The following is an 11292-nucleotide window of genomic DNA, read 5'->3' on the forward strand; positions in this document are numbered from 1 at the left end:
TCTAGTTTGTTAGCTGTGAAGGTAGAACAACTCCTACAAGTGTTACAGGAATGTAAGACTGCTATTGGTTAGACCATGGCAGATATTAAGGGTATTAGCCCAGCCTTTTGCATGCACAAGATTCTCTTGGAAGAGGAGCACAAGCCTTCTAGGGAACATCAAAGAAGGCTGAACCCGAATATGAAGGAAGTGGTGAAGAAGGAAGTGATTAAGTGGTTGGATATGGGCATCATCTTCCCGATTTCGGATAGCGTCTGGGTAAGCCTAGTCCAATGTGTTACGAAGAAAGGTGGCATAACTGTTGTACAGAATGAGAATACTGAGTTGATCTCTACTCGTACAGTCACGGGCTGGCGAATTTGCATGGATTACAAAAAATTGAACACTACCACCCGGAAAGACCACTTTCCCATGTCATTCATTGACCAAATATTGGATAGATTGGCAGGGAGGTCTCGCTTATGCTTTTTGGATGGATATTCGGGGTACAATCAGATCACAATAGCCCTTGAGGATATATAGAAAATGTCTTTCACTTATCCGTATTGCATCTTTGCCTTTCGAAAAAAGCCGTTTGGCCTATGCAATGCACTAGCCACTTTCCAGAGCTGTATGTTAGCCATTTTCACTTATATAGTTGAAGATATTATGGAAGTCTTTATGGATGATTTCTCAATGGTGGGGAATTCATTCGATGACTGTCTTCAATATTTGAGAAGAGTGTTGAAAAGGTGTGTGGAGACGAACCTGGTACTGAACTGGAAGACATGCCATTTTATGGTACAAAAAGGTATAGTTTTGGGGCATCGACTGTCAAGTAAGGATATTGAGGTCGACCATGCGAAGGTTGACGTGATTGAGAAGTTGCCACTATCCACTTCGGTCAAGGCAGTAAGAATTTTCCTTGGGCACGCCGGTTTCTACAGGCGATTATAAAGGATTTCTCTAAAATTGCTAATTCCTTATGTAAACTGTTTGAAAAGGATCACCCCTTTGTGTTTTCTGATGATTGCAGGTTAGCATTTGAGGAGCTGAAGGAGAGACTGGTGACTGCACCAATCATTGTTTCACCCGACTGGGAACAGCTATTTGAGCTCATGTGTGATGCGAGTAACTATGCTATAGGGGCAGTTTTGGGGCAGCAAAAGGACAAAATGGTGCACCCAATTTACTATGCAAGCAGAATGCTAAGCGGTGCACAACTTAATTATACTGTGATTGAGAAAGAGATGTTGGTTGTAGTGTTTGCATTCGACAAATTCAGGTCTTATTTAATAGGTTCAAAAGTGATTATTTATACTGACCATGAAACACTTAGGTACTTGATAGCAAAGAAGGATTCAAAGCCACGCTTGATCTATTGGGTTCTTTTGCTACAAGAATTCAATTTGGAGATCCGCGATAGGAAAGGAATGGAGAACCAAATGGCAGACCACCTTTCAAGGTTGGAGGGAGCTAAAAAGAAAGTAGAGGTTGAAGATATGATGGAGACATTCCCGGATGAACAATTACTAGCAGTGGCAATGGAGGAGAAGCCTTGGTATGCTGATATTGCTAATTATTTGGCCAACGGTATTGTGCCTTATGAACTCTCTTCGATTCAAAAGAATTTTTTTTTTCGTGATTGTCGATCCTATTACTAGGATGAACCTTTACTTTTTAAAATCTGTATGGATAACATGATACAGAGGCGTATCCCCGAGAAAGATTAATCTTCTATTTTGCAGGCTTGCCACACTTCACCATATGGTAGGCACTTTGGAGGAAATAGGACAACGGTGAAGGTTTTGGAGTCAGGTTTGTATTGGCCAACTCTATTCAAGGATGCCCATGCTTGGGTGAAAATTTGTGATGAGTGCCAAAGAACTGGCAACATATCTCGCCATCATGAGATGCCAATGACTACAGTTCAAGAGGTGGAAGTGTTTGACGTGTGGGGGATTGATTTTATGGGACCATTTGTTAGCTCGTATGGTAACAAATACATATTGGTAGCAGTTTACTATGTATACAAATGGGTTGAAGCTGTGGCTCTTCCAACAAATGATGCCAAGGGAGTGATATGATTTCTAAGGAAAAATATTTTCACACGGTTTGACACTATGAGAGCTATAATCAGTGATGGTGGAACTCATTTCTGCAATAGAGTGTTCGCAAGGCTGTTAGAAAAGTATGGAGTTCGTCATAAGGTTGCCACACCTTACCACCCGCAAACGAGCGGGCAAGTGGAAGTGTCCAACAGGAAAATCAAAAGTGTCCTGACCAAGACAGTGAATGCGACTCAGACTGATTGGGAAAGGAAGTTGGATGATGCGTTATGGGCTTACCGTACAATATTTAAAACTCCAATTGGTATGTCTCCGTACAAGTTGGTGTTTGGAAAAACATGCCATCTTCCGGTGAAGCTTGAGCATAAAGCCTTATGGGCACTGCGGTAGTTGAACTTGGATATGGAAACCGTGTTCACAAGTAGAGTTACAAAGTTACATGAACTCGAGAAGTTTCGGTTTCAGGCATTCGAGAGTATGAGATTGTATAAATAAATGATGAAGATGATGCATGATAAGCACATTCTAGATAGGAACTTCAAACCCGGAGATCTAGTGTTGTTATACAACTCGAGATTGAGATTATTTTCGGGTAAGCTAAAATCTAGATGGTCGGGACCATTTAAAGTTGTGCAAGTGTTCCCAAGTGGAACGGTAGAAATTGAGTCTGAAGATGGAATGAATAGATTTAAAGTGAATGGGCAAAGGTTGAAACACTACCTTGGAATGATTGAAGAAAAATGGGAGAAAGATGTGATGTACTTGGAAGATCCCCAATATACGAGCGAAGTGTAATCCTGAAGGTCTGCGTCATGTCGCGACATTAAATCAGGCGATTCCTGATAGGTAAACCATGGTCGTGGTGTATTCGTCATGCCATGATGTTAACTAAGGCGCTTATTGGGAGGCGACCTAATTCATAGCGTAGAGTTAGTTTTGTTTTAGTTTTAGTTTTTGTTTAATATTGAGGCGGACTAACAAGTGAGTTTGGTGTGAATTTAAAGTTTTTTGATAGGTTGTGGAGCTACAGGGAAGAAAGATGTGCTCGGGGCTAAAAAAGATATTGCAAAACGAACAAGAAAACACCGAGCCATCGCGGGACAAATCCGAGTACACAATCTGAGCGTACCTTGCATTGCTTAGCATAAAGGTACAATGCTCCACACCCCACCCTGCGCTATTTTTTCACTGCCCCACATGATGCCTCGCAGGGTCTAGCGCACAACTGCTAGCGCGCCTGCTGGCGCCTCGCAAAGCTTGGACATCGCCCCTCACACCGCCTGGCTATGTCCAGCGCGGTAACTTTATCGCGCTGATGGTGCCTCGCGTGAAATTCATGCCGCTCCTCACGTCGCCTCGCGCCAAGGCCCAGGTAAGTATTTAATTTCTTTTGTATTTTCTCTTTTAACCCTCCCCCCAACCCAATTACAATAACCCCAATTTTAACATCAAATACACACACGCTCATAACAGACCCCTTTCATACCTAAACCCTTTCTTCCCCACCCCACTGTACCATCCCCTCCAAAACACACATACACACTGCTATCATCTTACTTCACTGTTAACTTTGCTTAACTGCTTGGACTAGAGTGTGTTGATAGTCGAATCCTGAGTGAGTTATGTGCCATGTGTGTGTGAGGTTTTGTTGTATTCTGTGCATTGCATTTGATGTCTAGAACTTTCTCCGTGTGTTTGCAATGCGAAATGGTAGTTTTGTTCAGTCTTGGAAGTGATAGAGGAATTTCTTTGTTGAGAGGTATTATTACCCACCTAATTGTGATGTATCTTAGTTAACCCCGTTGGGCCTGTAATTCTATTTCTTTGGCAACCACATTGCAAGCCCTACCCATTTGTTTGAATTGACCATATATTTGAACCTTGTACCTCTCATGAGCACTTAAATTTGTTATGAACTTTGTAAAAGTTGAAGTATGGGGTGATTGGTTTGGCTTTTGAGTGGAACTAATGAAATAAGGAGAAAGGTGCATTATTTCAAAAAAGTAAGAGCCACTTGAATTGAAAAAGGAAGAAAAATAATTGTATTGTTGTGAAAATAATTCATTGATAAGTGGTGACTCTTGCTGTAATTATGCTTAAAGAAGTGGGAGTTAATGTATAATGATGTTAAGGTGGAGTATGGTTTGACGTCAGACTCCGGAGGGGCGGATCCTTCCCAAGCGCTAATATAAGCCAATGTGGCATGTTGCGGCGTGCAGCCCAATCCCATCTATAATAATAGAGCCTATAAGGCCTGCTACAGCGTGCATCCCGATCCATATAGTAGTAATATATATAAAGCATGTATGACCTACTGCGGTAGCCCATGACACCATATCTCTCACAACACGACTCATAGGCCCCAACTCAGTGATCAATCTCTCCAGCCTCTTGAGCTCAGAAATCTTATACGAATCAGCCCAAAAATGATAACATAAAGTGACAACAAGGATAACAGAGACTGAGATATGATATACGAATGATTGATTATGATTGAGTATGTAACTGCAATATAAGCAAATAACTCATCTCTCCCAATTGGTTGGACCGTAGGTGCGATGATTCACTTCACGGGCGAGGTCTCCGGTTCAAGTCCAGGATGGCCCAGCTGTGGGGTTTTGAATGTTAAATTGTATATATTAAAGTGCTTAGGGAGTTGTAGTCACTCTTATATATAAATGTATCATACTCGTCCCACAACCTAAATTACAACCAATTAAAGTCTTATTTGATCCTTGACTGAATGAGCTCGATTAGTTGAGTAGTACACTACAGGCAAGCCTATGGTACATCGTTTGTGGCATATGAATGTGGTTTTGAGAGTGAGTGAATTCTTTATATATTGAGTTCCCAATTGTTCTTAATGTCTATTGTGTGTGGAACTACTCTCTTTTGTTATGAGGGCATGTGATTCATGAAGGAAAGGTAATGTCGTCGACCTCTAAGTTAGAGTAAGTGAGCGGGTTATAAATAACGCGTGGTGCTTTGAAGTCAAATCTTGAGGCGGGGATGTTACGCTATTGTGCTTAGTCTATTTAAAATATTCTTGGTGTAATGAGTTAGGGGAGTTGCTAAATAAGGTTGTGTCTTTATAAAGTGTAGTTTGATTTCTTGAGGACGAGCAATGGTTTAAGTGTGGGGTGTTGATGGTAGGCTATAATCTCGTATTTTAGTCGCTTATTGCACTCAAATTTAATGCACTTTAATTGAGTTTGAGCTTTAATCGCTAGTGTTCTGCACTAATTGTGTATTTTATGCCTTCTAGAAGGATTCCGAGCTATGTAAATGTTATGGAGCTAATTCGAGTGATTTGGAGCTTTGAAGTCTGAGTAAAAGCCCAAGAAATTAAGGCGGGATCGCGTTCGGGGGTAAAAGACCAAGCCTGGATATCAAAAAGCGAGCAAAACGAATTACTCTGAGAATTCACCACAGCCGCAGCACGTGGGGCAATGCGACTGCCCAAAATTCCTACTGCCTGTCAGAGCAAACTCTCTGGATTTCCCCACAACCGCCCCGCATAGCGCGTTGCCCCATGCGGCGCGCCTGTGCAAGTTTTACAGAGTTATTATCCCAGTTCGAGTAGGAAAAGGTGTTTTCATCTGGGTCCGACCCTACTTAGCATAAATACATGTAAAAACGTTATTTTAAGGACTTTTGACACATCTTAGATCGAAGTAAGCCAAGGAGGAGGTGGAGAAGCAAAAGCTCAAGGATTTCATCATTCAATCCTCACTCAAGATAAGAGTTGGATTGTTTTATGTTTTCCTTTAACTTAAACATTGTTATAATGAATTACTCTATATCCATGGAGTAGTTCTCTTTAGGGTTTGGTGGATTTTGTGTATTGATACTTGTTTGTGGATAATTAACTCTAGTTTTATGTATTGAATCGTTTTGGATGTTTTAATTATTGCATCTATATTCACTTGTTCGTGTAATCGTGAGAGGCATAACTTGTGATATTGTTGCATTATATTTTGTTGGTTGAAGTCATTAATTCTTCTTGGTAATCGGAAAAGGCTAGTTGAATTATTGATTAAACTTAGTTAGGAGGATAATCGAGAGAGGTTCTCCTAAAGACCAATCCACTACGAATTCTTGCATGTCTTCACATGCTTAAAATTGGTTTATCTTGTGAGGTTGAGACTTAATCGAGAGAGGAGTTTCTACTAATCAATCGAACTAATAATCAAGTGAATTCGAGAGACTTACTTGAACATTAAAAGTGAATTATCTAGAGTTAAACCCCAACCATTTATCTTACACCTGTCCTATCAACCCTATCTTCTCCCAATTGATAACTTTCTTTGTTTAATACTTGCGTTGATTGTCATTAGCTAATAGTATAGATTCTTAGTTAATTTTAGTTTTAATCGCATCAACCTAAATTGTTGATCATCTTGGATAGCAATCTAGTTACAAACTACAATAATACTGTTTAACTCCAATCCCTGTGGATACGATATTTTAATTTACTATATTCGACTAGCAGGCATATTTTAGTGTGTGTTTTAAGCTCGTCAATTTTGGCGCCGTTGCCGAGGATTTGCAATCAATAGTGCTTGAAATAGTCTGTAGTGCTAATTCAGAAATTTTTCCTTTTATTTTATTTTTCCCTTTTTACTTTTGGTGTTCTTTGATTGTGCGCAGGCTACATGTTAGATTGGTGCATGACTCAATCTTCTGGTAAGGAATTGCAACCATACGAACAAGAAATCGAGAAACAACTGCGACAGTTAAGGAAGAAAAGAAATCTCGCCGAGAAAGTAGATAAGATTGGGCAATCCTCAACCAAGAGAGATATGGCTGGAGATGATGATAATGTTGATTTGGCTGCAAGAGAGGCAACCCAACTCAAAGAGAAAGCTGCAAGGGATGCTGAAGAAGCAACACTTAGAGATGCACAAATTGCTTATGAGGAGGAGAGGGCTCGAAGAATAGCTCAGAATCAGCCTGTGGGTCCAGACCAGTTCGGAAACATAGCTCACGGCCAAGGGAGACCACTTGGTAATTATGCTAGACCGATCTACAACCAAGGCCTGTCAAGTGTGAGGCCATCTCTAGTGGCAGCTAATAATTTTGAGCTGAAGCAAGGATTGCTCCAAATGCTTCAAAATAGCCGTGTTTTCATAGGAAAGATGAACAAAGATCCAAACAATTATTTGATGGACTTCGAGGAGATAATGAAAACCTTTCAATATAATGGTGTGTCACAAGACGCAGTTTACCTAAGAGCATTCCCCTTCACACTTAAAGATGATGCAAAGCACTAGCTTCGAAGCTTGCCCCAGTGATCGATTAGAACATGGGAGGAGATGACCAGAAAATTTCTTGTTTAATATTTCTCCTCAGCTAAAACGGGCAAGTTTAGAAGAGAAATCCATAACTTCTGTCAGAATGAGACTGAAACTGTGTTGAAGCTTGGGAGAGTTTTAAGGAGATAATGCGAAAGTGTCAACATAGCAGAATTGAACTCTAGATGCAACTCCAGGATTTTTGGGATGGATTGACACCTGCTTCATGCAAAACATTGAGCAACGCAACTGGAAGTCTGTTGATGAAGAAGACACCAAAGGAGATAGTCACTATTCTCGATAAATTGTCTGAAGATGCAAATCAGTGGCCCTCTAAAATTGCTGAAAGAAGGTCGAATGGTGTTCACCAGGTTGATGCTAACACACCTGTGCAGGTATAACTTGATGTCATGGCGAAGGAGATAAGGAAGTTGACCTTAGCTTCGATACATAATGAGCCCCATGCAGCATGTGACATATGTGGAAGAGGATATCCTACTCATGAGTGTCAAGCCTCAACTGAGGAAGTTATATAACTTTAATGTAATGGGTCAGAAGCACCCCGATTTTTCATGGAGTTCACTGGGGGTACAGCAAATACATGGAAACAAAATAACTCCAGATTTCAAGGAGCTCCTGGTTTTGTGAATTAGCCAAGGCCGCAGTTTTAGCCTCAACAACCAATTCAGTCTGGGTTAGAAGATCTGATAAAATTCTTCATTGTCAAGACTGATGAGAGATTAGATGCTCATGTTGCAGCTATCAAAGAACTTGGACATGTTTGCGTAACTTGGAGAGACAAGTGGGACAAATTTCAACAATATTATCTGAGAGAATCCTAGGTACTCTGCCAGCTGATACTGAAAAGAATCCCAAAGAAACGGTAAATGTTGTAACCTTAAGAAGCTGACAAGTGTTGAAAGATCCCACTCCAATTCACAAAGACGTTGCGCCTGAAAAAGAAAGTGGGAAGGAGCTGAAAATTGAAGATAATAAAAAGACTGAGAAGAAGAAAGGCAAGAAGGGATCTGAGAGAAAAAAGGAGGAAACTTCAAGAAGGGAGGAATCTGATGATGTGAGCAAGCACATGCCTGCTTTACCTTTCCCCAAAATCTTTATAGAGAGAAGCTGGACAAGCAATTTGATAGATTTCTGGATATGTTGAAACAAGTTAATATAAATTTTCCATTTACTGAAGTTCTTTCCCAAATGCCAGCTTACGCTAAGTTGTTGAAGGAAATCCTGACAAAGAAGAGAAAGATAGAAGAGACCTCAGTGGTCAAGCTCACAGAGCATTGCAATGCGATCTTGCAAAACAAACTCCCACAAAAGTGTGGAGATCCAGAGAGTTTTACTATACCTTGCTCGTTAGGCACTCTTAATATTGATAAGTCTTTGTGTGACTATGGTACCTCAATTAATTTAATGCTTTTGTCTATTTACAGGAAACTGGAGAATGAGCTTGCAGATATAAGATCTGCACCAATATCTTTGCAGTTGGCAGACCAAAAAACTATAATACCCGAGGGGATAGTGGAAAAAGTCTTAGTTCGGGTAGATAAGTTTGTATTTCCTGTAGATTTCATAGTGGTAAATATGGAGGAGAGCAAAGAGATACCCCTAATCCTAAGAAGACCATTTTTAGCAACGGATAGAGCTATACTGGATATACATGATAGAAAACTCATGCTTAGAGTGTGTGAGGAGACAGTGACATTTGAGATGAATGTAGCAACTGGAGTGAATAAAGAAAAGCCACCTGCAAATGTTGAGTGGAGAGTGAAAAGCGCGAATGAGAAGGTCCCAGTGATTGAGAAAGATAAGAGTGGGGTGTACCCCAAGAAGGCTGAGAAGAAGTTGTCTGCGTGGATGTGTGCATTGTTTCGGGCGCGTGGAATGGAGCCCGACTTCGACTCAGACCACGACTGAAAACTCAGGAAAGTTTCCTCTACCTTCTGCTTTTTAATTGTGTGTCATGGGGATATGCTACAACTTAAAGTGTGGGGTCGGAAAAATTGTATGTTGTATGTATCTATGTTTTTAATTTAGTTTTGATGTTTTAGTAGTTAGAGATAGAAAAATGAGAAAAACCATAAAAATTTAAAAACTTTTGACTTTTCCCGACGATGGATATCATTCAACGGGTTTTTTGAGGGATTAAAGTCGAAAGAAAAAGACAAAAAGATTTTTTTTTTGTTAGGTAGTGTAATAATTTTCCCTTAATTTTTTTTTGTACCGCAGTTCTTTTTCAAGGGTTTTGTTTGAAGCAGGTGTAGTTAGTTTTTATTTTTGTTAGGTGTAGGAACCCTTGTGCTATGATTTGAATTGAAATCAATATCTAAAATTGATGAGCTTAAAACACACACTAAAATATGCTCGCTAGTTGAATATAGTAAATTAAAATATCGTATTCACAGGAATTGGAGTTAAACAGTATTATCATAGTTTGTAGCTAGATTGCTTTCCAAGATGATAAACAATTTAGGTTGGTGCAATTAAAACTAAAATTAACTAAGAATCTATATTATTAGCTAATGACAATCAACGCAAGTATTAAACAAAGGAAGTTATCAATTGGGAGAAGATAGGGTTGATAGGATAGGTGCAAGATAAATGGTTGGGATCTAACTCTAGATAATTCACTTTTTATGTTTAAGTGAGTCTCTCGAATTCACTTGATTATTAGTTCGATTGATTAGTAGAAACTCCTCTCTCGATTAAGTCTCAATCTCACAAGATGAACCAATTTTAAGTACGTAAAGATATGCAAGAATTCGTTGTGGATTGGTCTTTAGGAGAACCTCTTTCGATTATCCTCCTAATTAAGTTTAATCAACAATTCAACCAGCCTCTTCCGATTACCAAGAAGAATTAATGACTTCAACTAACAAAATATAATGCAACAATATTACAAGTTATGCCTCTCGCGATTACATGAACAAGTGAATATAGATGCAACAATTAAAGCATCCAAAACGATTCAATATATAAAACTAGATTTAATTATCTACAAACAAGTATCAATACACAAAATCCATCAAACCCTAAAGAGAACTACTCCATGGATATGGAGTAATTTATCATAACAATGTTTAAGTTAAAGGAAAACATAAAACAATCCAAACCCTTGTCTTGAGTGGGGATTGAGTGATGAAATCCTTGAGCTTTTGCTTCTCCACCTCCTCCTTGGCTTACTTCGGTCTAAGATGTGTCAAAAATCCTTAAAATAACGTTTTACATATATTTATACTAAGTAGGGTCGGGGCCAGACAAAAACACTTTTTCCTGTGCGAACTGGGATAATAACTCTGTAAAAATTACACAGGCACGCCGCATGGGGCGACGCGCTATGTGGGGAAGTTGTTGGGAAATCCAGAGAGTTTGCTCTGATAGGCAGCAGGAATTTTGGGCAGCCACGGCGCCCCACGCTCTGCGGCTGTGGTGAATTCTTAGAGTAATTCGTTTTGCTTGCTTTTTGATATCCAGGCTCGGTCCTTAACCCCCGGACGCGATCCCGGCTTAATTCCTTGGGCTTTTACTCAGACATCAAAGCTCCAAATCACTCGAATTATCTCCATAACATTTACATAGTTCGAAATCCTCCTACAAGGCATAAAATACACAATTAGTGCAGAACACTAGCGATTAAAGGTCAAACTCAATTAAAATGCAGTAAATTTGAGTGCAATAAGTGACTAAAACACGAGATTATGGCCTACCATCAAATTCCTCGCCACTCTCTCAATCACCGGTTATGGTCTTCTCTTTCTCCTCTTTTCTCTCTTTTTCTATGTAAATTTTAGTGTTGGGTAATATGCTCTACAAGGTACAACAATGATGTAATTATGCTAAAAACATTTTCAACCCAATTACCCCATAGGTTATCTTGTGATTGTTGTAACGAGTGTTTCACACTCGATTCCTAAGCCGATTTGGGAGGGTGGAGCATT

The sequence above is a fragment of the Nicotiana tabacum genome, chromosome 13, assembly GCF_000715075.1.
Source record: "Nicotiana tabacum cultivar K326 chromosome 13, ASM71507v2, whole genome shotgun sequence".
In the NCBI taxonomy this organism is placed as follows: domain Eukaryota; kingdom Viridiplantae; phylum Streptophyta; class Magnoliopsida; order Solanales; family Solanaceae; genus Nicotiana; species Nicotiana tabacum.